The sequence below is a fragment of the Varroa jacobsoni genome, unplaced genomic scaffold, assembly GCF_002532875.2.
Source record: "Varroa jacobsoni isolate VJ856 unplaced genomic scaffold, vjacob_1.0 contig02644, whole genome shotgun sequence".
In the NCBI taxonomy this organism is placed as follows: domain Eukaryota; kingdom Metazoa; phylum Arthropoda; class Arachnida; order Mesostigmata; family Varroidae; genus Varroa; species Varroa jacobsoni.
In genome coordinates this window covers 1,282-24,726 of record NW_019214858.1, presented here as the reverse complement: position 1 = coordinate 24,726, position 23,445 = coordinate 1,282, and the positions used below count along the sequence as shown (strand labels likewise).

At 39.6% G+C, this 23,445-nt stretch overlaps 1 long non-coding RNA gene across 1 annotated transcript; it reads right to left on the bottom strand.

The window, feature by feature from the left end:
• Nucleotides 1-11,884: 11,884 nt before the first annotated feature.
• LOC111272577 (uncharacterized) lies at nucleotides 11,885-20,536 on the bottom strand. Its single transcript, XR_002687608.2, has 4 exons — nucleotides 20,249-20,536; nucleotides 19,830-19,936; nucleotides 19,156-19,260; nucleotides 11,885-12,753 (listed from the first exon to the last, which is right to left on the bottom strand). It is a non-coding gene; the product is annotated as an uncharacterized LOC111272577 (long non-coding RNA).
• Nucleotides 20,537-23,445: the final 2,909 nt, after the last annotated feature.

Below are 23,445 nucleotides of genomic sequence, written 5' to 3'. Positions count from 1 at the left end.
ACAATACTAAGAGTAAAAGTAATATTTACTAGCCCATATCGCACCATAATTCCTAATTAACATTTTTAAGCAATATAACAAATTGATACTGTAACCTGTCGCAGAAAACCGATACATAGAATAACCTAGTGAACTAGGTTATACATTATAATGGTCCTGATACGCGGAAGAATTTCCTAGAATATTCATACCCGTTTCACATCACTGTTAGAATGACTCACAAAAGTCTTCATCACGCATGACGCCGGCTCCGGAAGAATGCTTTCCAAAATAAGCTATAAGTGTGATATATATAAAAAGCCAAATTCGTTTAAGCGTGTCCGTGTCACAGGTCGAGCCTCTGAAGCTTACAGCTGGCCGAAGTAACTAGGGGTAAGTGATTCGACTGTGAAAGGCTGTTTTGGATAAGTATGAACGAGTTTGTGTTTTCGATAGAAATTTCACGTTTGCCTATATGGCTGTGCAGGCAGCAGATACAATTATTCCATCTGCGTGGTAAAGATTGATGTATAAAGGGTGTTCCTATATGATTTCGTTCGCGCTGCAATCGTTAAGTTTCTTGTCGGATTTAGCGCTTAGCGCAGTTTGACCACGATAACTCTTCTAGTAATTGTTTTGTTTGAACTAAACGGCATGTTACCGACTGGAAGTCTGACTTATATGGCTAAGGCTAATGCTTGCCCGAAACGTTCAACATCGGTGTGGGCGCCGTGTGAAGCACTAAGAGCCAATGCCTTATAGTTCCTGCAATTTTAGTTGATGTTGGCCTGCAAGAAATTATTTTATTAACTATAAATCCGTAACGATTTGAACGGAGTATGAGTGAGAAGTTTTCCATATATTAAGCCAAAGGAGGTGAATTAACGACAGTTAAATTCTGTCTGCATTCACACTGACAGAAGTAGGTAACTTGAAGGCGTGTGCTCAGTTAAACTGCTAGTGAAAATGAGAACAATTGCGAAACTTCGTTGTGCCCTTTTCTATTATTTCTATTACTTTTATATTATTATTTCTAGACCGGCTACCTCGGAACGTGGTTATTTAGGCCAGCATTGGTAGTTATTTTAAAAAGCCGTTTGGGCTTTTAAAAATCGCAATTCAACAGGACTGTTCCATACAGGATATTTATTGGCCATGTTAATGGTAGGCCTTAACTCAGCGTGCAATATATCTCGGACTTGGCGAGAGCCTCGCAATTTAACGTAGCCAATGTAAACTTTATGGAAAGTACCATTACATGTTTATAAAACTGACGACATCTTCCAGAATTCTGATTCACCGTGGAGACAAAAATCTATACGAAGCTCTGCGAGCAAATCTGCTAACGATAATTAATAAGAGACGCATTTCGACTGCAAGGTAGTAGCTATAGCTCTTCAGCACCTTTCTGCTTCATCGTGTTTCGTTTCACGACTGGTTTCCACCTGTTCTCTGCGTGATGCCTACCATAACGTCTCCGCACGTCGGTAACCCGGTTCAAGTCTCACTGTATCGAAGCGTCACGTATTTATGTATTAGTTGACGAGACTGGGATGAAGCAATCACGCCACACCTAGTTCTGTGAGGCGTTTTTCTTACGCCTTCCAGGCCCGTTCTAACTGACACCTGGCTAGCAACCTTCGTACAGCGACTACTCTTTATGTTTGGCAAAATTAGATAAAAACTATCCGTTACAGGACCATCTGCCAGTTTGGAGAAAACGAGATCGAAAGTGATCTCCGTAATGTAAACGCGTTTGCTGACCTCCGAAATACCAAGACAACTAATTTCCGGAAAAAAGCGGGACCAACGTAAAACTATTTAGAGTAGAAACTGGAAATTAAAAACATTTTAAAAAAAAATCAGATTTGTTAAAAAAAAAATCGGAAACGTAATGCTTTTGCTTTTAAAGTATTACCGTTCAGGTAATGCATTTCTACGTTCATTTGAAATCATAACGAATGTAGAAAAACGTGGCCTAAAAAAATGCGTTTCTCACATTTTAAACCCAGGTGGTATAGGCATTTGTATGAGTTGTTTCAAGTTGATCTTATGGCAGACTCATCTTTAAGTGGCCACATCAGGTAACCCAAGAAGTTCAGCATATTGCCCTATGACCTCACCATAAGTTTCATATGGCAACAATCTTTCGTAACTAGTTGCACTGCGTGCTACCTGCGAGCAGCACCTATTGGCAATACGGCATCGCTACGCTTCCACTATATTGCCATTTACTAATCGTTTGTTAGTGCTAAAACTTCGTAGCCTTTATGCTCGCCAAAGGTGCCTCGCCTACAAGCTACACAAAAACGTTTGTCTTTGCTTCGTTCTATTTGTCATAAGTAGATAACATGTCCAAAAAATGGTTTGCAAAAAAAAACACTCGTATCCCTACCAGGCGACTCAAGCGACGACAGAATCAATAGGCTAAGAGGCGGTACATAAAAAATGTTGACTGACTTCGGGTACAAGTTCCATAACACCAAGATATCCTTTTTAGAAATAAAATGTGCTGTAGATTTTATAGATTCTACAATTTATCAGCTTCATATTGCCTTCGTCTATCAGCCTCGAACGTCGCTTCACTTTTTATCGTTTTCTGTCATATCTACTCCTTACCGTTTAACGTAGTTTGCCCGTAGGCTGCCAGGCATCGACTCAGTCAGGATTCTATCTAGGCCCAGTTTATTTTATTTGTCCTAAATATTGTTCGCTTTACGAAGTTACTGAGCTTTCCGTCTCTGCTTCGAATAAGTCCACTATTTAGCAAGCTCCCTTTTGATGTCCTTTTCTTATCGATGTATGTCGCTTAGTGGCAGCTATAAAACATCTTTTCTAATTAATGTGGAAATAGTCTTCGATCTGATTGTCTCCGGGACCTTTACAAACATGAGTCTGTGTCTTAACTAACGACACAGATGCAGGCGGTTAATGTAAAATGAGATACGCCCAGGTTAAGATATAACGAGTGTTTACGTTTACCGCTATACTTGACTATTATGAAATCCTTAAAAGAAAGCAACGCTGTAAACTAACTGCTTTCGTTGGAAACTTTTCGTAAAATTCCCCTTCAGGCCAGCATGGAGCACTAACCATTAGGGTCTTACCTTCTTCTACAATTGTATTCCTAAAGTAAATCATGAATATTCAGCAATCTAATCATTACAAAAAAAAACGCCTTTGTATCTGTTTAAACCACAACGACGGTTCCAGCTCAGCAAGACATGCTATACCAACTGGCCGATATGAAGTAGTCCCCGCCCAGTACTAAGTGATATATATATATCTAGAGAGAGAGAGAGAGAGAGAGCATGAAGTATCACCCTCAAAAAGTTGTGGCAACAGGTACTAAATGGAAAGTACATTTGCATCGCTCAGTTTTATAGCAGCCGAATTTATGTCACCTGCCCTCGGTAACAAGAAGCGTTGACTGGAACATACGCAGATTCTGTTTCACTACATCGCGGACTCTTGATTCATTAGAAAGGCCGTTCATTTTGAAAACTAGTTCATTTTACTCGTATAAGGCCGTTGTTGAAAATATACTTGACTTGAGAATGTCCCCAGTTTAGATCAGCTTCTAGACGTCAATTTACAAATATCTCGTACGTTCAAGTGGGAATAATCCAAGTGTGTGTTTCAAGAGAATTCTCTAAGAGTAAACAATGTACAATCGCGCCTAATTGAGAGCAAAACCAATTTCATTAGGAGCCCAAACCTAATCACTGAGACCACACGTCGACGCTTGATTGTAGGCCTATTGTAGGCAAAACGCGGATTATTAGCCCCAGACGTACGTCAGTTTCGTAACAAAACTATTAATTCAATACAGAACTAAGCAAAGTTAAAACTTGAGCCTTAAGTAAGACGGTTTCCAACTTTTTGCTCGATCTTACTGCCAAATTGTTAAAACGGACAATGCCCATAAAGCAGGCGAAGCATCTTAACTATTCGATTATACCACATTCAGCATCTATGCGTACTGTTATGAATATGTATTACTATCATATCACCGTTCTTCAACTGTATAACAGCTCATTTAGTTACTGAAGATTAAGGTTACGTCGAGTTACAATTTGAAGCCTATTCAGGATGTGTGGAGTTCGGTAACTCCAGCATCGAATAATGCCCCAAATACTAACAAAGGCAAGACTCATGCAAAATAAAATATAAGCTGGTTGACTAGCGCCTGTAAAAATGCTTCTGGCCATGGCAAGGATGAAGTATGTTCAGTCTTTCTTCGGTATTAATAGGGGCAGCAGCAGCAGCAGATGAAAGGATATAGAAGCCAGCAAGCCGCACGCCTTGGTATCGGTTTCTATAGAAACCATGTTGTCATTACTATTCGTTAGCTTTATTCTAATTTTTTTGTGACAGCATTCGCAACGAGTACGCCGATTGGGTCCACTGGACCAGACTTTCCGTTCTGTGCATTTCTGCAGCTGAATACGCCACCGTGGCTGGAGATCTCAGAGAATAGTTTATGAGTGGAAATATATCAATGTATAAAACAATTCTAGGCGGACCTAGATGGCAGTGGCTATATCCGTTATGTGCCGAAATTCGCAAATGAAATATGAAGACGAGGCATGCTTGCTTTACTTTGGAATATACGAATGTGAGTTAGGCATACTAGGTTTAACAATCGAAAAGGGATTTCGGTGAATAGCTCGTCATGTCTAGAGGATGTTCGAAAATCTCTCTGTTCTTAGGTTATCAACCAACTCTAGGATACGGCACAAGTTCGATAACTTGAGAAAAAAAAAAGAAGGGGAAATGTTTTCCCAGCATGCCGGTAACACATTTCTACTGCACGTAGAGATAGAGCATCATTGAGTACAATGTAGACGCACGCTATGATATCCCTGCCAACGCAATACTGCGGGTGGATCAACAATCAACAGCTAATTGAAAACTCATACTCTCCCTGGTCGCTGTCTAGCTTTGCCATCATATGTGATAGCCGTAAATGCATCCTATAATGATCATTCACGACCTACAGAACAGTGAAAATGGGTTTAAACGTTTTGAAGCATATGCCCACAATTCGGCACGGCAACCCATTTGCCAAAGTTTCTTCATTCGTTTATGGCAAAACATTGGCAATAATTTTTTTGCTTTCGTTGCGTATCTACGGCATTCACCTATGCCATCAGAGTCGATGGCTATTTGAGTTTCATCTGCTCCCCAGAGTGAATCTTTTTTTTCATCAAAATCTGATGGAAAAGCACGCTCGATCGTCCTACTATCAGTAGACAATTATGCTGTATTATCAGAGCAGGGCCCAATGGGTGGTGGTCCTCTGTAAAAGTTTGTTCCGTCGGATGCTCAGCTTTTCGCAATTTACTGAACTGTTTCCCGTCACTGTCATATGCTTTTCTGCCCTCTGCCCCTCTCCTCTTTCCCTGTCCGTTGCCATGGTTACAAGTTTTTGGATGCAATGGATTTACTTAAGTGGCTTTGTTGACCGATCTAGACGTGCCATGGCGCTCCAACTTACAGCAATTTCTATACGGAAGGGGGTGTGGACAGAGGATGGTTGAAGTGTGCATTTGTTTGTCTGGCTATAGACAGGTACTTCCGGCGGGTCTTGAAAGTGTTGGGAGTCCGCTCCATTGAGATAGAAAACTGAGTGGCCCCAAACGAGTGACTAGTCGAAATATGATTGCAAAATGCATCCATCTAAAACTTAGTTTTAGACAAGGATATTGGCTGAGTATGTTCACGCTTTGTTTGGCGATGGAGAAATTGACAATCTAATTCTTAAACCTAATACATGACTTATAGCTAGCCAAGCTCGGTTTTTCAGTTCTTATTTAGTTTGTCAGTGCGATATGGAACGGCGAACTTGTCTATCGCTCACAACTAGAAAACAATTATTGAATGTAATATGAAATGCCCCCAGTTGTTTCGAAACAACATAAGGCTATAATATCATAAATATATAGTAAACAATGTAAAATATATATGTTTTTTTTTGCGGTCAATATATATAGACATTTAAAACTGTCAAATGTGAAGCTCAATATTAACATATGATGCCTTAATCTAGCCTAACCCACGCATATATATGTGAAAAGCGGGTTGATTCATATATAACTAATGGTGCTGAGACACATGTGTGTTTTGTAAGGCTGCCAATAGCTTCGTTAATATCTATATAGGATGGAATCAAGAAACCAAGTTAGACTGCGGAACGCTAGTCCGGCAATTCAAATAGCGAATCCTAGCGCGGGCGGCATCTAACTGATTTGGCCAATTACCGAATAAACATAGTGTAGCAAAGATGTTTAAAATGCTCACTGAGATTCATCGTATTGAATAGAGCTACTGTATATGATGCTGTAACCGAACTTGAACGTGCGATTTCTAATGGTAAAGCCCATCCGTAACTTCTTCAGCTTGACGGACCTTGCAAGTTATAAGCAAGTCAGTAATTAACGTAATCGCCTAACGCTGTCAAGGAGTACACAAAACAATTAACGAATTTTGTACTTTTAGTTTAACACGTATTTGCTAGATAAAAACAAAATTTTAACGGGGAACTTAAGAAGGATTAACAAAGCCCTCAATGGGATAAGCAGTAACGGTTTCGTCGTGATGTGGATAGCATTGAAGAAGCTTAGGTTAACAAAGAAGTTATACGTTAACTAGCGCGTAGTTGGTTTGATCTTTTGTGATTTTGTTTTACATATTAAAGTAGTATCGCGTCATTATCAAATTTTACGCTAGCGAAACACCATCGAAGTTCTACGTTTGATTACTAAAGCATTAACTTCTCTGAAAGATCAGTCATTTTAACATGGTGTGGTATATGATCATATATCAGAAATGCCGGTAACGTTAAGGCATTATCACAGAGCTGTATGAATAATGCGACCGAAAAACTTATGGAAAGTGACATTTATCAAATCATTCTGTGTCCTACGTTCATATTCTATGTACGCTGACAAAACGCGTAAACCAGAACATATTTTGGGGACCTTCTGCGAAACAGACAACTAACTTTGGTCGTGAGTTCGGGGTGGCTTTTACGTGGAACACGTGGAAACGCTTCTCTTCTATCATTTTCCTCAATGTCAATAAACCGTAGGATCCCTTGCCTAATAAAAACTCTTGCGAGCTCACTCGTCGTTGTAATTAAAAATTTTAGAAATTTATAATTTTATTGTTTACGCTGTAGTTATTTTACGTGTACGTTACCTTTGTTGCTGAAGTTTTTTTGGTGACGACCTCAACATGACTATTCGAAATCATCCTCAATAGACACTATATGCGGGTGCGTCGATAGAATGTGGCTTTTGACGTGACTAAACGCAGTACACGTACACATTTCCTATACAACGCCGGTGTAGTTTTTGGCCGTTTTTGCTATCCCATCAGAATTACAAATAGTTATACAGTTTAGGTTTTGTTAACCTACTCGTTATTACGGTAAGACCTTGTGAGACCTGTGAGTGTGCTTACTCTACGGTTCGTCCATTTCTTACAACACTGTGAAATTCAGATGAAATTCCTAATACCTAAGTATCTCATATACAAAAATATGGTGTATAACAAATAATAATATCATAGTGATCTGTGGCACATCTGCTATTGGTCTGTTTGAACTTGCGCGGGGTTTACAATGGCTGCACCAGCGAATTTCGAATTGGATCTACGAATCAGTAGATGTCGTATGCTAGCGACTTACGATCACTTCAACCACAAACACAATACTTTTTTTGCATCCTGCGCCTGTATTGTAGGCCGACCTATAAAGTCGCTCATGACACACTATATTGGCAATATTGGTCACATGAGCAGAGTGATCAAAATTGAATACGTTGATACAAAGAAATAGTTAACATTTAAAAAGTTACAATGTTTAAACATCGAGAAAAAATACTTTTCATGCGTTTGCGTGAGACTTCTTTTAAAGGCTGTTCTAATAAGTCTAAGGACACTAAATAAAAGAAACTCGCAACGGGTCCAAATGTACATAGCGCTCCTCATTTCATGCGTTTACTGGCCTATCACGTTCACGGTCCTTCTATCACACATCTATTTAAATTAAGTGCCAAACCGTAAGCAAATGGTTCCAGCTATGCCAGTGTCGATAACATAGAGTGTCTTTTACAAGCTAAGTGCGCTTTTTCGTTTGCAAAATAGTTTTAATTTTATAGCCTCATTTTGTAGCAGACAGTGCCTATACAGTCACGTTTGCATTGTAGCAATCTATTTGGTCACTATAGAAAAGATCACATTAGTGAAAAAATTACCCAGATAAGCTACCGTTGAACATTAGATTTGCTAAGGAACCAACCTAACTGTCGAGCTACAACATTGCTTCTATGATTGACATCACGTTGATCTAGATCCGTATAGCCCGAATTAAAGTAATGCTCCGTATTTTGTGCCCAACCCTAACTTTACAAACAATATACGTTATTCCACCTTTCAGAGTTTTGGCCTGATTTTGAGAGATAGCATTCAAGCAAAACGCGTAGACATTGGCATTTCGTTCCTCTCAGTGTTCTGGCTGTTCGATGTTAGTTCATCGTGCCTATTTCTATAGTGTATTCTGTTAAGCGAAGCATGTACTGAATGTGGGTGCGCGAACTGCGAAATGCACGCAACATTTATGGCCTATTAGCGTTCTTCCTTCGGCGCCGCTAGCAAAGCTACCGCTATGACTGTTACTCGTACTGGATAAACGGGCACAACCCTGAGCTAATTACCAGTGCGTCTGGCTATGCTTGATCGAGCGCGTATTTCCCGCCGCACTAGCCACAGGGGGTAAGCATATTAAGGGGTGCGATGGCCGTCCGACCGACCGATGACCCAATGGTTAGCACGCCGACTTTTGTGCCTAGATGAGCAACCAGCGATTTCAGTGGGGTCTGTTCAGCCCAACTGGCGAGTTAGATGCATCGCATACTTGCTGCACGTCGCGAGGTGGTAAAGTTCGTCCCAACTAATGTCAACATTTACCGAGGAGCGAGTCAATGACTGTTACGATACAACCGTAGTTAGCTGTACAAGAAGCCCCTCTTTCGGCTAACTTGGTTATGATGCAAGCTGGTGGTAGGGGCACAGTAAATTCAGCGGTGCGTACGGTTGACATTACGGGAACGAACACCTGGGCGCCCTTGTATACGCACAATACAACTAACTAAGCTAACGGCAATAGCAATACAGTGACGACTGTCACAATCTCGTGCCAGTTGAACGTAAGCACTTCAGACGGCGACGGAAATAATTGCGATTATATACGTATTCACATCAACAATATGTGAAGTTTAAACAGCGGGCCGATAACGTTCGTATGGTGTTTGGCACCGAGTCTTAACTCTAGAACAGGAATCACGGCAGTTGGAGTGCACTAAGGGTGTGATGATTTCCTATGCTAGACTCTAAACCCCTAAGCCTTAAAAAAGAAAAAGAACCGGAACAGCCAACGAATTAACAGTGGTACGTTCTATAGTGTGTATCCATCGCTAAACTGTGTGCCATAACTTGATTTCCCACGGATACGTGTTCTTCGAAATATGACGAAGTGGAAAACGACGAAGACATTCAGGATGGTACTATACTGGCCACGAAAACCGACTCCAGGATTTTTATACTGAGCTTGCGGTAATTCTGTTACGTAAAGTGAAAATTAGAATATTAGCAGAATGTCGGTCTATTCTCGAAAACACATCCAATGAAGTTGATAAGTTTTTCAAAATGAGCTGCCTTCAAACATCCCATTCGAAATGAGGGGTGCGTTACATATCAGGGCGATCCGCGCATCTGGAAAACAATTGTTACGTAGCCACTTACACAAGGTAATGGTAAATTTTCAAAGTGAGACACGACTAGTATGTATCTCCAATCAACCAAGTTCTGCTGTTGAAAGGAACCAGATTATATTTCAATATTAGCTAACATTACGTTTCAGCTTACCTAGTCTCGTGTGGCGAGTTAGAAAGTTTTCTATGAACCATCTGTGGCGTCCATTTCTTTGATTATCCACCTCAAAACATTAAACGTAATAGGGACCTTAGAAGAAATGGCCAACCATGAGCAATGTCGTTTAACAGAGGACGCATAAATGATGATGTATACAGCCGATACAAGTTACAGCCACATACCGCGTAAGTTTCCACCAAGTTTTGTTCGCAACTGAAGCCAAATTAATATTAAGAAAAATCTTCGGTGTTCATAGCCACTTAACCTATACCTACAACAAGAACCTCTCAGTTTAATCGTTCAGCCCGTACATCGGGGCGTTCTTGCTTTCAGTTAGATTTAATCACAATACATATGTACATTCTAGACACCTATTATTTACAGTTTCGTGTTAAATCTCTTTGCCGATTCCTATGTGCACTTATTTACTTAATATGTGTTTTACAGGAAGATAATTATTATCTACAGTTGATTGATATTGATAAATAGGCGTCATTGATTAATTGTTTTATAGAAACTTTGTTGCACTATTTTGCCGACCCTTAACTTATTCATTTATTTACTGCCTTTGGATGTCTGGCCTTCTAGATTATAAAAAAGTGACGGATATGACGTAGTTGTCTATATATATATATATATATATATATATATATATATAGGACTTTTAAGATATATAACTCTAGTGATTCAGTAACTCAAGGGACAATTCCCGTAATGTAGGTATAATTATTTATGTAAAATTTGGAACACAATGATGAGCTTTATCTAAAATAACGATTAAAGTAGAAGATCAATGGCGTCGCTGCAAAATGGCTGAGATTTCATTAGACCTTATGTCAAGTTGCTTTGGCTTTATATTAGTTCTGCTTTTAAAATAGAGTCTATTCTAACTAGTACAGAGTTTCAATTGTTTATTTGCATTTTGCAGTAGTTAGTCATACGTTCCTGTGTCTTTTCAACTCAGTGGTCAAAAATAGACGTATTATATTCATGTAGCTGCTCATAAATTCGAACTAATCCAGAGATCGTTTCACTGTTTTATAATAAAACCACGGTTAATTGGGTTGGTCTAATGCTTCCAGAAACTCCCACAAACGCCTTTTTTTTTATTAGTAATTGTTATTAGCCATAATACTTAGTAACATAACGCGGCATGGGTCAGCAGGAAGAAAAAATATATAATATGTTTTTCCTATAGTGGCACGCTGCTAGCAGACATAAAAACAATTTATGTTAAAAAAAAGCATGGGTTGCTAAAGGTATGCACACAAATATCAAGTTGTTCCGAAAGATTTCATAAACGTCGTCGTGGTAGCGTGAATACCGTCTGGTATGCCAGCGTTCCACCCGGTTTCTTCTAATGACTTCAGTCAGCTCCTAGGTAATATGTCACGCGAAAACACGTACCAGCAAAGAAATCTGTCTTTTGAAAGAGGATACCAGAACAATTTTAAACGAGTAGCTCCACAGCACAGACAGGAACGCCCAAAGCAGAAAACCTGTTCATATTAATATATATATTCTGTAAAAAGGCAATTCTGATGATAAGTGCACCTTGCCATAAAAATCCTAAGCATTTACCAATAACCGCTCACTACGGTGGCAAGAGCATATCTCGAATAAGAAAAACATACCGATAATATTTCTATTGGACTAACTGTTTTTTTTTGGAAAGAAAAAGTTTGTTTTCAACGATATTTAAAAATAATCATTGTTTCCATTAGAAGTTTAGTAATAGCCTTGGTGCCATCGCCAAAGCGAAAAGCGATACTTTTGTTTAAAACGATTCGAAAGAATTTCTTTCTTCAAAGAATAATCTAAAATTCTGTGAGAACAGTCTGTTCATTGCGTGATGTTGGAATAAGGCGTACTTAATTTAGGCATATATGGCACGAAAAACTATTCCGGTAAGCTAGGTAGTAATTTATCGTGCTGATTCGCTTGTTAGGTATCCGAGTTCTTTGAAGACAGCCAACACCCATACCCATTGTCGAAGAATCAGGGATAGTGCTCCATGAAAAAACTACCAGAAGATAAAGCGTATGTTGGAACAGGAGATGTACATAACAAACTAAGGAGTATAAAGACTTTTTTTGGCTTAAAATAAATAACCTATAGTTGTAACGTTTCGTTCTAGTGCAGACGACGTTCTGCCGTGCAGACAAGCGGTGGTTAGGCATATATTCTTTTCGTAGCCACGGATATGCCACTAGCATGGTTAGGCCAATAAAGAAAACTGGTGAGGAGGACTTTTATGAGGAACAGCTGATTATAAGATGTATTGATGAACGATCTCTAATTTATGTTCGAAAAATTCGAAGATATTAATACTGCGTGTACAACATGTTTAAACGATAAGCCTTTTTATTTCATTCGTAGTTTTGCGAGTACAGCTTACTTAACGTTTCGTCTGAAGGAAGAGACAGACGAGGTCTGATGCCGCCGCAAATCAGGCAAGTATCAAACGTTTTTTGCTTAAAATGTCCATTATTGAAGTTTCATTCCGATCAAATCATGCGTCTCAACGCAAGCAAGCGACGAGGCATAAAATACACAGAGGAGGACTGAGAGTACAGAGAGAAAAAAGGCACACTCAGACTTACAGCTTATGGATAACAGCTATCGCAAATGATCGTAGAATTAATAAGCCATTGTATATAATACGCGCCTGGACATTGATTGCGTTGGGACATTCGTGTATGAGTTAAGCATACAATGCACGAATCTGTCCACAATATATGGGCTCCTTGGGACCGAGTTAGCGATTCCACTTATTCCAAAGAGCGTAGCATTGATCCAGGAAGTCGTTTTCTCTTCAGATTTCATCGCACGTGCTAACTGCAATGGGTCGCTATATAAGATTAAATGTTTAAATTTCAATTAACTAGGATTATACCATCACTGATTGTATATGCATGTAAGTAAACAAAGAAGAAAAACGAAAAAAATAAAGCATTGAAGATGACCAGTTTACAAGCTTACGAGTAATTTGTTTGATTTCTATGTGTTTCAGTCGGCCCATTTGTATTTATCCTATATTATATATACCGTGTTAACAACACTGTTATATTGTATTCAAGAACAAAGCTAAAATATCAAGTGCAGATACGTGTTCAACTGTGTAGTGAATTAAATTCTGCGTTGCAGAGTTATACGAACCAAGAAGGCTGCGTTTAGCAGTCAGTGAAGCTAAAAGGTCCTTCGACGGTGAAATCTAAATGGCTATATAGGGACTAGGCTTCAAGATACACATCAAGGCATATATGCTAGTAATAGGCTGTGAATACTAAGGGCGACCTGGAGTTAGAAAATGATATGTGTTTTGCGCGCTGGTTAGATATTGTGCTATTCTTGCAGGTGTTTCTGTAGAAAGTTTTCTATTGCTGTTTCCCCTGAATACTTAATCTTTGGCATCTGTCATCCGCTCTGCCGCAGGACGTAGCTGAGCGTATAACCACACCGTTTTATAGAAGGAAAAGGCATCGCCACGCCTGTCGCACATCCGAAACTCAAGCAATTTCTAGAGGAACCTTCGTATACACACAAGCAACAGACCACTTGAAGCAAAGTTTAATACTTCTTACCTAAGTATGATTGAGTTTATCGATTATTTGTTACTACAACAGATTAATAGAGAAGCTTTTTCGACCTCATTCACTGCTTCGTGGGCGTTGCGTACAGCGTGAGGTAGTTAATGAAATTATTAGAACTAAAAGAGGCAACACTTGACTACGATTCACTGACGAGCGAGGCCTATACTAAAAACAGCTCATTTCCAAGAAGGATTCATGCCTATAACACAATACGATATATAAAAGAAAACAACTGAACAGAGCTGCAAGACTGATGGTTTGTGTTCTTCTATAATTCTCAAAATAGACGGAACAATTAAGTAACAAGTGAACTTGGTAGATGAGCTGAGACTTAGAATTCGGCTCATTTTCTGATCTCAAGGGCTTGTCTCTCGCGTTCTAATGATAAGCTTATTCATAAAATACATGCAAGTCAGTAGTTAGCTTTGATACATCGCACATATATGATTTAAGCCTCGTCGAAACTGCCTGCCCAGGACCGGATAACTGGATCATCCAGGAGTTTTGCCAAGAGGCCTTCACAGTCTAGCATGCTGTTGGCATTTCTAAATCTGAATATGAAACTGCGAAGTCATACGTAACGTCAACCGGCAAATGAAGGTTTTTATTCTTAAAAAATCAAAAAAAGTTTGTTAAAGAGATATCTCGTTAATAAAGAACCTAGGAAGCATAAAGGGCACTTACAACGCTGACAAGCTCAGTAAAACGTTTTTTTATTTAATACAAGTTCCTGATATATATCGAAAATGACATGTTCGATACGTACAATGGCAAAATGAGTTCGTCCAACTTATTCTATCCTTTATTAATAACTTTTTTACACCTATTTCAGTCGAAAAAAAATCAATAGTGAGACTATGGAAAAATATTCTTGTTTGTCTATGCCATTATTTACCCGAAGTTTTCCACCGAACATGCACACAAAGAGTTTTAAATAGAAAAAAAAAATATATATATATATATAAAAAAAATAGCGTAACAGATGACATTAACAAATCTTCTAAAAAGCCTATTTATTATTTTGATCCATTTCACATAGTACTCTTCCAAAACAAAATGTAAAATATAGTTAAGTTAGGGCTTATAACATTGCTATGGAATAAATGGACGGGCTTAACTTGGACCGTTTCATATTTATACAATATACCAAATATAACTTACCACAGATTTGCGATCGGTTATGCATTCATCTACCAAAGCCAAAACTTCACTACGCGTCAGGATGTTTCAACCATGCCTAAGATTCAGGCCTCTACTTGTGTTAGATTTATAAGCGATATGGCACATATATCTGAAATGACTTGATTAGGAACCTAAACTTCCAATGAGCTAATTTCATTGAATAGAGCTGTCAGCGAAGTCAAAATCTGACTCTTACCCCCATACCCCAGACGATCGAGATAGTAAAAAGTAATTGACTCTATTGATAGCCTAACAATTTCTCTCAGTAAGTTAGCTGTTCTTGTACAGCAGATGTCTTAAACATTCATTTGTGGTTATCGACAGAGAACGACTGCACTACAGGCCGTCAAGGTCAATCTGTGATTGTTCCTACATGTAGAAACACAGCGCCAGCAAGCTAAGGAAAAAGCAAAGAAACAATTAGACGACCCCATTGATGCCATGCATTTATCTACTAGGCACCATCATTCGATCCTGACCGTTAGAAATACTTAGAAAAAACGTAATCGCACGCGCAGCTACTTATATCGTACATCGGTTCAGGGCAACACAGGTCAAAAGGTCGAACAAGCACGCCACAAAGCAGAACAGTACCGATCAAACGCAAAAGCAAGTGACAACCTACCGACCGGCTATTGCAAACGCAGAGGCAGGGCCTGCTGATAGAAGAGGCCACGTTGGACAGAAAACGGAAAAATGATTTGTCTGCTGTCGCACACTCTCTAACTAGTTGACCTATCCGAATCGCTCACCGTCTTCTTGTTCCACCGAGTTGGTCGATAACAAAACACTGCCAGTGTTTGTCCGCGGCTCTCATCTACACCCTGTGAATAGGACTTTGCTAGCCTGCGACTATCGACACAATATGATCAGTAGATCCGGAGTAAGTGAGGGTTCTACGTGGTGGCAGATCGATGCCTAACAGAGGCCGGCAACATAGACTCTGCGTAACAGCCGTACTAGGTAGCAGCAAGAAAAGGCTATGATTCCAAAAAGTCTGTTTCATTGACGGAGAAAGAAGGTATCAGCAAAAACGCACGAAATAAAAAAGAAAAGGGTTAGACCCGCAACGATAGGCTGGGAAAGTCTGCTAGATTCCGTCGTACATATGTAACTATAACAACCCATACTCATGACATCACCAGCGAAACTCACCGAGATAACAAGCGTACAGCAAGCAACAAAAGCAAAACAGTCACTTACGTCGTCCCCTCTTTCGGGTATCCAGCTGCCGTCGGAACACCTGTCTGATGTCGGAAAATTAGCCATCCACGAGATACCTGTATATGCTTTTTGTGTGTTTACGTGATTAAATCTCCACAATGATCTATTTCACGTAACTGGTATAAACAAAAAAATGTTATTATATATGAGGCGTCAACGATCGCCGTGTAGCTAAAACGTTTGGGTGGAGATTGATACTAATCAGGAGGAATACGGTCATCTTCCTCTTGAAACAAAGGCAAATTAGCGTGCGATATATGCAGTAGGTTATTCTTATTATAGTATGATAATAAAGTACGGTAAGGACTCAGTAGCATTCTAGAAACGAGTTTGGTTTGGGTAATATGTTTATAATAACAATATTTTCTTCTTAAATGAGGAACGAGTTAATTCGTTAACTATTTAGGTTTACCTAGTTAATGAAATTTCTTTATACTAAAACTATTAGTGATCTAAACTAAGTTTGGCTAATCCAAAACCCTCGATGATATCTTCGATAGCAACGTAGACGTGAAGCGTTTTGTACAGAAAGTTTGTTGTTTTTTAGTTTACTTTTGCAAGGTATGTGCTGCCGGCTGCCTTGAGATATTTCAAAATTTCATTTTTTTTTCTTCAATATTTAATGTGATTCAGAATAGACAAAATTTGTTTTAGGCCTTCTTATGCGCAACGCGTCAACGCCTCTTATTATATCGGTAGACAGTATTACGTAACTAAGTGGGAATAATTTATACCTTCCTGGTACATTTAATGCCTGTATTTTAAGCAGGATTGAACGTTCCTCCGCATCAAAAACGGCTTTTGAGATGTTCATATTTTGCGTGTCTTTGAAAAACAGATGGAAACTTCCAATGCATCCATCCGCTTTTGCCAAACATGAATCTCACAAAAACAGGTTTTGAGTTAGTCTGCTTACCTTCACACATCTTTATCGGGTGCCTACAGCACGAAGACTCGATCATCAGCCCAGTTATCGTGTTGCATCTATTTATGTCAAGATATTAGAAAAGTCGCAGAGGCCTGAAGTGGCGTACCAGGAAATCGTTCCGGCCTGCTGTTCTTATCAAAGACAATTAGCTCGGAATGGAAACATTTTCCCTATTATTTGAAGTAGAGCCAAAATACAAATTAAGTAAGTATAATTTAAATGAAACGTGCGTTCGAAATATTCCTGATTTCGTTTACCTTTTAGAGACTGGAAACAATATCGCGAGAAGTTTGAACTTGAAGATAAGTGTTTCTAGTGGTTAGAATCACCAACTCGAAGATAATCGTTCCAGCAAATTCAAATATTTTAAATCAAACCATAACTGGGTTTGATTTGAATAGACCGGTTTGAAAAAAGTATACGCTTATGTCTATATTCCTTCTACCGTTACTCTTAGGTATAAACTACAACAGGTAAAGGAACTTGTTCCCTGCGGCAAGTACAAAGATAATCTTATGTGAGTATATGATATGAGTATAAAATGACATATTTTGTTAACACACATTTTATCTAGCACCTAAATTGGTGCTGGGCCAAGGGTTACAATTATTATGCCTGTTACTTATGGGATAGTTAATCAGGTATCAGATACCGCCCTCTATGTTTTAGGTTTTTGGTCCGGTGTTGCCGTTAGGCATCCTATCAGACAGGCAGCTGGCTCCCAGGGCGAAACGAACCGTGTGTTCATGTTAGACCACAATGTGTCCCGAATATTAGCTGGCAAACATGTTACCCAGTAAGCTATCATGGGTATTCGTATATCGACCTAGACTAACAGCATCAATATTGCATATACACCGTGACAACCGATAATTCTATCGGAGCGGATACATTACTGAGGATTACATCATACAAAGTAACAGCTTCTAGAATTGTGATCTGAACACATGTTCACTTTTACGGTGGCACATCATTACATGTGACTTACGAGGATAGCGTCATGCCGGGCTTCATCGTTAGGCTAAAAGCATACCTTATGAAGCTACCGGTCACTATGGCAATTGTTTTTGTTAACTGAACGTCTATGCCAGATCTAGTGGTTCGTTCTTTTCAGGACGGGCAATCTACGTTTTGCTGTTTCAAGATGTGACCTGACAAATAAACTATGGCGGTAATGTCTGTTCTACATTGCGACGACGCAATGCAGACAGATAAATGAGGAATTGCCGATATTTAGAATTATCTGGATTTGAATATGGGTGCCATTGTTAGCAAGCAGAATTTATCTAGCGTTCTTAAACTATAGGTAAATTAGTACGTTTTTTTTTTCCAAAAATTGCTGCCGCATCCACCTGGATTATAGCAGCAATCAAGCTTTATTTATACTGCGAATGGACTCAAACCGTAATGATTAATCTTCGGGCCGATCTAGCAGTGTAAGCAATTGCTATTTTGTACGAAGTACTTTATTACTGTATTTTGCTTTTTCTTGTCGTTGGTTATTAGATATTGCAAAAAAGACAACGTTCCATCCAACGTTAGCTGGGAGCTTTGCCTTTTCTCATCTGAATCTGGACTAGCTTTCCAGGCTTGCACCGTGATCATGACGCACATTCTCACTCATAAAAGCTTTATTTCTATTGGAACATGGCATCAGGAGGGCATAGACCACTGCATAATTATTGTTTGAGACCTAAACACATAGTGATTAGTAACCGCAGCCAATCTCATGCTGATAGATGTGACAGGGTAGCTGGACAAAACCGTGTGATGCAGGCAGATATGTAGTAGAATAGTGCAACTAAATTAAATAAAAATAGAGAATTTCGGTCGACTCCATCGATGGCGGGATGATGTGATGGCAAATGGAGCAGGAGCTCTGATCACACCCGATGGTAAATCCTTGCACCTTTCCAAGAAATGTGTATATATATATATATATATATATATATATGTATATATATATACATATATATATATATTTACCACTATACATCTTAATACTGTACTGAGCTCAACTGTGCTTTATTTTCCCGCCTAAATGTAAGTGTCTATTTCAAAGAAAAAAAAAGTCATACAGGAATGTGGATTTCGAACCTATCAAAAGTCAGAGACAAAAACAACTGTTAGATATAGATCAACATCAATAGATTGAAACATGTACATGTGGTCACGTTAAAAGCATACAACTATTACCACCGATGCCGCTTCGCATCCTATCTTGTGCGCTCTTGACATTGGCGACGTTTTTAAGGTGCAATACGTACCCTTAAAGCCAGTTTCGTACATACGTAGGTCTGTATTCGTACGTACCGTCTACTTCGCGGAACATCTGTTTGTTTGTCAATTTTGGACAAGCAAATACGCTGTTGTTCGATACACCTCTGTGCATAAATGGGATGAGCCTCGGCTGCCGACCTGGGGTAGACAGAGCACGTACCGAACGTCTATATAACTCGATAATGTTTATAGGGTGATTATTCTTATTTCTACAAGCCAATTTCTAAACATCTCGGCTCATCAATAGGGATGGATTAGATAAGATGGCTTCCGCTTGGTCTGATATTGACTATTTAACTTATTTTATTTGATTGAAGCGATCGCCTTATGATGCGAGATACAGCCAAATCGACTGCACCGAAACTGGAACAAGTCGCCATATTACGCTAACTCTAACCCATCTTATAATTGCCTTAAGGCTATTACTATTCACAGATAGTGTTTTATGCAGTGTATGCATATAATTCTATACAAACGGGAATCTTCAAAAAAAAGTGTTTCATAGTGAATTCAACGCGTAAATAAGCTGTACCGACGCGCTGTGGAGCGTACTTATTCCTTAACGAACACGTTTTACCCAACTTATAAAGAAGTACTAAAATCACTGAAAATAAGGTTTTGCCAAATTACCTAATTTCGTTGTCGTTTAAGATTTAGATTAATTCGTGTCGAGATTGCACGAAATATATTTACACATATTTACTTACCTCTAGTAAAAAGTACTTGCAAGGGCTTCCAGCATGTATTGTGTTACAACTTGGCTGGCGTAAATTTCAAACCGGCGTAGTTCAGGGTCGCTCGAAGGCTCAGACCTCTTTTTGTATGCACATGATCCCACGAAGGACAAAACACAAATAAAAAAAAAATTAGATAACCAGCACCAGATAAACAAACACAGATTGTATTTTCAATTCAGACTTTACTAACTATATTGGATTTTAGTCCTCGTAGTTCACGTGATTGTTTGTTGTAATCCTCGATGTACATCATCGTTTTATAGTTTTATGCTACCATTATACCATCATTTGTCATTTTTGTCAAATACGCAGTAAGTAATGCTATATATATGTCATGGACTTCAAAATGCCTTGGCAGGTCTTTGACGCAGGCGTATAAATGGCATTACATTATCTTGGATGAAGAGAAAAGTACGCGGGGCATTCTATACCGTGGTCGCTCCTACGTGTATCTACGTATTTGACGCTTACACAAATCGTGATACTGCATATTCGCGACCTACGGTACAGCTAGCGACGCACCCTAACCGGTGAATCGGGCCTATTTAAGGCACTTCTCTCTTTTTGCATTCCCTGGCAACTCTGTGATTCGGGTTGAATCGCGTCTGAATTATGTTAGCACAAAGCGCCAGCACCGCCAATAAAGTCAAGCCAAAAGGCTTGGCAGGAAAGCATGCGGAGACATAAGGTTTTCTGGAATGGAGCACCACAGAGAAAGGGTTTCGTTTAATAATCATGGCGGGCGCGAGGATGCCATCAATTTCGAGTCAGGTTTCACCCACTGCCGGCAAACGGAAGGGATCGCTGAACTCAATATCTAGTGACTGCGTCGGTTAAAAGGGATCCGCTAAGGGATAAACAGCGACGGGGGATAGATATACGGCGAACTTGATGTCGGAAAGCAGGCGTTACGCGAAGCTGGGACTGCCAAATAAAAACTTGTACGGCCAATACATTACAGCTACTTTTAAACTTCGTCGGCTGTGGCTAAATTAGTGTGAAAAATGGATTGCGAGATCAAGCCATTTAAATTCGAAAATTGAGATGGGACTTGTACGTATTTTTGTATTTGGAAATTTTTTGCTTGCCTCAAGGTTATTAGCTTTCGATGATCATTAGAACCGCGTATAGAGTAGTTTTAAAAGATGGAAACAATCAAGCTAAATAGAAACACAACTTGCTCGGTATTGTAAGTAACATTATCAACAATCTGCAAATGATCTCTTGTTCGTTAGCGGTCCTCCTTGTTGTTTCACGTCAACACAATAATTTAGGAAACTCTCCTTTTTTGTATAGGTGGACCCACGTAGACGGTCGCTTTATTTAAGATTAAAGTGGAAATTGCGAATTGGTCCCGTAAGCTTGATTGCTTTTCACACACCTTTCTATATGTGTCATCGCTGTCGAGACGTGCACTTTAGGTCGTTTCAACCTCCTATTAGAAACCTAGGCTAGCAAAAAACGATTATTAATTTATTTACTAATACCTTTAGTTGTTTGCTAATGCGCTAAGGTAACATCCTAAGATAACAAAGCTTTCTTTGCAGACTGCTGATTAGTTCAAACGTGACTTAAATAACAGCGAATTTTCTTTACCTAATATCAACTTTTCTTTTTCCTTTTCTTTCGATCTACTGTGGAAAATTAATTTCCCTCACAACTTAGCATTAACGAAAAATAAAGAAACCAATTGAACTATGTTAGAGCTAATAGTTAGGCATGCATTTTCACCGATATTATTCAACTTCTGCGACGGAGTGTAACAAACTGCCGAATGTGTAGGCTTGCTTGCCTAGCCTTTTTTTGCTGGCTATTCGTCGAATGAATAAAAAGTTCGATTGCGACCTTCCACAAAGAAATACCTCTTTTTGAGACATTTGGCAGCGTTGACGCGCGACTCGCTTGTCGGTAGAATCCGTCTAAGTTGTAGAGTAGTCGTAGCATCCCTGCTCATGGACAAGGGAGTCAGGCGACGTGAAAGCGCCTCTAAAGAGAGTATGACGAGACAACGTAAATGGCGAGGCGTCGTGGGTACGGTGCGGTAAAGAATTGCAATCTTTCGATACAACGGACACCAGCGGCGGAAAGACAGGATGTTAGTAGTAAAGAGTTGTAAGAGCAATTCTAACTGGAGGAAGCGTCAGTTGCCAGTTTGCGCTCCACAGGCGTTCCTGCACTCCAGCGATATTCCTCTTAGGTCCTTTTCGGCTGTAATAGGACAGGCTAAACAGGCCAAACGCGTAGTGATTCTTTGATGTTTTCAGCAACAATGGCACCGGGCTAGTGCACCCCGGTACGGGTCATTTAGCAGGCAAATCCTACGGCTGTGGTAACAAGGAAAGGGGCGGTTAGCGCAACACTGAACAGCAACGCGGCAGAGAACGATATCTGGACAACAGTGAAAAACAAAGTAAAGAGCAGAAGTGCAAGCGCAAATTGATCGCGACCGCGAACTTGCGCAATGATGGCGGAGGCGGCATCAAGACTAGGCAAAGAGGACAGGAACCTTTTTTTCGCGAGCCGCTGTCATACTCGTATCAAGTAGATCAGTTGTATTTGTCTGTCTGTTTGGTTGCTTCCTGGTTACTGGCTTGCTTGGCCATCTTGCAACTAACAATTCAATGGTGAAGCTCTCTAAATGGTTATTAGTTACTATAAGGATCGATTCATTTGCACGTAGTCCGTGGATAATTAATAATTGAATAATTAAAATATTCCTGAAATATCGTACGCTATTTAAATTGCTCGTAAATAATTTCTATCTGTGTAAAAAAGCATCCAGTTAAATGGGTAATTAAAAATATAGAGACAGATATCCAGGGCTAGAAGGTTTCGATTTCGTCCCGACAGCCGATGGATACGAGTTCCAGCAAGCAACGAATTTGTCTCTCGTATGGTTGAGTTTCTGAACTATTATTGTTTTTCAGTGCGGTAATTTTTAGTAAATTATTAATTTCCAGAAATGCTAAGGTATAACACTGTATGGCTGTTTCCGGTAGGTTTAATAGTCCAAAGTCGCACAGTTCAAATAATCTTGATGATATAGGTCCATATATCTTAATGTCTTGATGCATCTTAGTGCTTCTTTCGACTTGATACCTTGCACATGGTCCCTAAATCGAACTATGCAAAAGATATCGAGAATGTACACCTCTTTGAGCCCACACGATTCTCTTATTGTCCGTCTGCTTCCTGCAGCTGACGGAGTGTTGGTGCGTGTGGAAAAATAAAATTCATTCCACCGATCTTTGCTGGGTGACTTATGCGTTCGGTCAAATAGTTAACTGGGCGTGTCATACTTCTTTCAGGACATAAAGAAGAGTCATGAAGGGATGGAAAGTAGCCCTTTTTCTTCCTACGTTTCGTCCCTTAGGTTTTCGTCGTCGTTGTCGTGCCTTTGGGGACGCACTTTTCATTTTATATTTCACATTCGGTTTTATTTTACGCCCCAGCGACTACCCTCTTGAGCGGCACTCGCCGTACGAAGCGCCAGCAAGAGCGATGGCTTGAGGGGCATTTAAGCGGGGAGCGAAGGGTGCCCTTGGAGCTCACAGTAGTATGTCCGTGCGTTTAAACGGGTGCTTCA